This window comes from Sinocyclocheilus anshuiensis, unplaced genomic scaffold (assembly GCF_001515605.1).
Source record: "Sinocyclocheilus anshuiensis isolate Anshui unplaced genomic scaffold, SAMN03320099.WGS_v1.1 scaffold301, whole genome shotgun sequence".
Classification (NCBI taxonomy): domain Eukaryota; kingdom Metazoa; phylum Chordata; class Actinopteri; order Cypriniformes; family Cyprinidae; genus Sinocyclocheilus; species Sinocyclocheilus anshuiensis.
Window position 1 is genome coordinate 44,806 of NW_015539837.1, and position 3,705 is coordinate 48,510.

The 3,705-nt window shown below is 34.4% G+C and overlaps 1 pseudogene; it reads right to left on the reverse strand.

The window, feature by feature from the left end:
• LOC107684397 (sterile alpha motif domain-containing protein 7-like) overlaps positions 1-2,265 on the reverse strand; it is a 7,575-nt pseudogene extending 5,310 nt beyond the window's left edge.
• Between the last annotated feature and the right edge of the window lie 1,440 nt (positions 2,266-3,705).

A 3,705-nucleotide genomic window follows, 5' to 3' on the forward strand; every position in this document is an offset into this window, starting at 1 on the left:
ATATTATATTATATTATATTATATTATATTATAACATAGTATTATATTATGATATTAATCACTTCATATGTCATGTAAAAAAAAAAATCAGTGAAGTGTAAATTTTTCTACCTGTGAAAATTTGTTTACTGGAGTAATATAACAAGCCTAAATAATTAAATCTGCAGATCTTTATTCCTGGATAAATTCTCCTGTATTCTGTAGGGGACAGCCTCTGTGCGAATTACCCGTTATGAGGATCTGTTCTAATCTGAGTCCTGTAATCCTCCTGTTAGTCCAGCAGTCTGCCTGCTACATCTGCTGACCTGCATGCGTGTGGTCCTGCTGTCAGCCAACCCCCAAACTACCTTCAGGGCCCCTCTTCCCCCCTCAGATCCTATTAGCTAAATCCTGACTATACAGCATTTTAAAGGGATGTGTTGGAGGTAATCCCAGAGTTTAGAGTTTTACCCTCAGCAAACCTTGCCTGTAAGCATACCGGACAATACACCCTAAGTGCTAAGCTTATTAGCCTCCATTAGCCCCAGAGATGTCCTAAAAACACCTTGGGATATAAATCTGGGATACAATCGGTTTATGTGGTAAATGTGGTGCAGGCAGACACACAGTCAACCATGTTAAAACTCTGCCTAATACACAGAAGAGTCTGTAAATGATAGCCTATTATCTGTGTTTATTATTTATGGTAATTTTTATATGTAGAACTATTCTTTAAATACTGTTTAAAAATATATAAAAATGCAAGATTTACCAATAAAGTTTCTTCAGGTTATTAAAATGCTCTTCACGCTAAGAAAAAAAAAACATGGTAATTTTAAGATCTGTTCACTGAATTTAAGTATGTATATAAATATATATATTTTAAATAATTATTAAAGATTCATATAAAAACACAAAATGTACCAATGGCTATGTCATTTTATCAATCAGTATTCATTTATAGAATTTGAAAATACATATTTAAATATATTATATATATGTATTTTCATTATTCAAAAAAAGAAATTATACATTCTGATTGTAAGCTAGCATAGGCACCTTAATATTAGTATTGTTTTTCTCACATTATTAAGAGTAGACATGCAAAAGCATTTAATGATTTGCAGCATTCAAGATGTTTACAGAACAATACCATATGAGGCTTAAACATATAAATATGTAAGGCAAAACCCAATATTAGTCATATTTCCAAAGCAAGTGCAGTTTTTGGCATAATGTGTGACAAGTGATGCCATATCCAAGTCACAGACTTGAACTGGAAGGATTTGCTTGTGGCTAATCTCATTAAAGGAATAAATTAAGGGAAAACTGCTGACGACTTAAATCAAGCCTTGCATTTGGATAGGTCATAGTAGAGAAGATAATAATCATCTGGTTTAATGTACTTCCTTTAAGGGCACAAGATAATTCCAATGGTAGACATCCAAGTCTAGGATGGAAGTGACAAGGATATGAACAGCATCAAGTACCTTGATCACTTTTTAAACAAGTAATTTATTTGGTTAAAATGAAGTGCATATGCTATTATAATTCAAAGTGACAGTTGTAATGCATATAACACTGTTGCACACCATTGCAATGAATGAGTGAAATTAACATGCAAAATGCAGTCTAAATCCTTACATTACAGGTAAAAATACATGGCAGAAACAAGCAAAACACCAAATAGTGGAAGGTAAATTGAAGGCATAAAGACTGATGAGACATTAGACTCACCTCTGCCAGAGAAATGGGAATCTGTCCAAACTCTCAGTCAGGATGAAAATATGAATACATTCATTCCAAACAAGCAAAATGATTCCAAAATGAGCATGAGACCTGAAGCTCCAGCAAGAAAGTCCACAACTCTCAGCACACTGAGGTCTTCAGTCCTGCCGCAAATGCCTCGGCCAACAAGTGCCAGCTCCTGGTCTTAACTAAAAAAGACCTTTAATTACAGATTCATGTTATCTCTATTAGCTTGGCTTTATCTGCCTGCTTAAGCCCGCCCTTACCTGACATCACTATGATCTCTCGTCCAACTGCACGCGGGACACTCTGCTGAAATGTAATTAAGAGCAGTGCCTAAGCACAGTGGCTAAACCTCTTTCAACATTTACCTCAGTAATCCTCTGTTAGCACTTTAAGACCGAGGGTAAGACACCTAAATGCCCAGCTTCCTTTTCCATGGAAAAGACAGTTTCAATTGAAATCAAGCAAGATGTGCATGTGCCTTTCAAGTGTTTTTTTGTGCATGCAACACAGAAATGATTCTCAGAGTGTTAATGAGAGGCTGTATGAGGTATCATTGGGTGCCTGCCCTCCTGACTATGTTGTGGAGGATCATGCGCTCAGACTTGTTAATCTGACAGTTTGTGCTCACCACCCACTTACAGCATCGTCTGCAGTTCCCAGACTTATATTTTTTAACACTGAGAGGATCAGGGAGAATTAGTATAGGGATAGGTGTGCGCACAATTGGGTGGCATATGAGCGTTTTGCAGCAAAACAGATTCTTGGGGAGACGCTTGGATAAGCTGACAGAGGGTTAATAAAGCTGTTTTGCTGATTATTAGTAATGGCCCCACACGCCACCTCCTGTGCTATGCAAGGTTTGTAAGAAATTAGCAAACAAATGCTTGTGAAGCCAAAGCAATCTCAAATACTGATTGATGACATTACCATATATCATTTTATCAACTCGCATTTAAACTTGAGGCCTTAAAAATGGCAATATGCACTAGTCAAAGATTTGGGGTGAGTAAGACTTTTTTTTTTTTTTCAAAGAAATCAATACATTTACTCAGCAGAAATGCATTAGCCTGTTGAAAAAACAGCATATGCTGGTTAGGTATGTTTGTGTGAAGCATGGTAGTTGAGTTGGTTTAAGCTGGTCCTGAACAGGAGCTATTTGCTCAGGACCAGCTTAAACCAGCTCAAACCAGCTGCCATGCTTCAAGACATACCTAACCAGCATATGCAGTTTTTTTCAACAAGGTAAATTGATCAAAAGTGACAGTAAATACATTTAATAATGTTACAAAAGACTTTGATTCGAAATAATTGCTATTATTCTATGCAAATATTAGAATGATTTCAGAAGGATCACGTGACACTGAAGACTGGAGTAATGGCTGCTGAAAATTCAGCTTTGCTAACAAAGGAACAAATTAATAATATATCAAAATAGAAAAGTCAGTTTAAAGTGTAATAATATTTTACAATATTACTGTTTTACTGTATTTTAATGTATCAAATAAATGCAGCCTTCACTGAAAAAAATTATACTACATTTTTTAAGGTAAGTGGTTGCAAACAATTTATTTTAGCCACATTAAAAAGTTAGTCAACTAAATTTGTTTATTTAAATGTAGCTAAAATAAATTGATTGCAACCACTTAAAAAAAATTGTAAATTCAATGAATCATTTTTTTCAGTGTTGTTGAGCATAACAGACTTAAAAAAAAAAAAAAACTTTTGAACAGCATTTTAAATCAAATGCTGTTGCTCTACAACTCTGTATTTCTGCTTTATTTACTGAAGTTTTTACGAGCAGAAGGTGACCATTATTTATTCATATCTTTATTGTTCTGTTCAGTTATTATTATTCTTTTTTGACAGTCCTAATTCAACACAAAAAATATTTTTTTGAGAAAAGACATGAATAAAATCGTATTAATCCTAAAATATTGTCAATCACACAGGTTTAATAATTATATATGAACA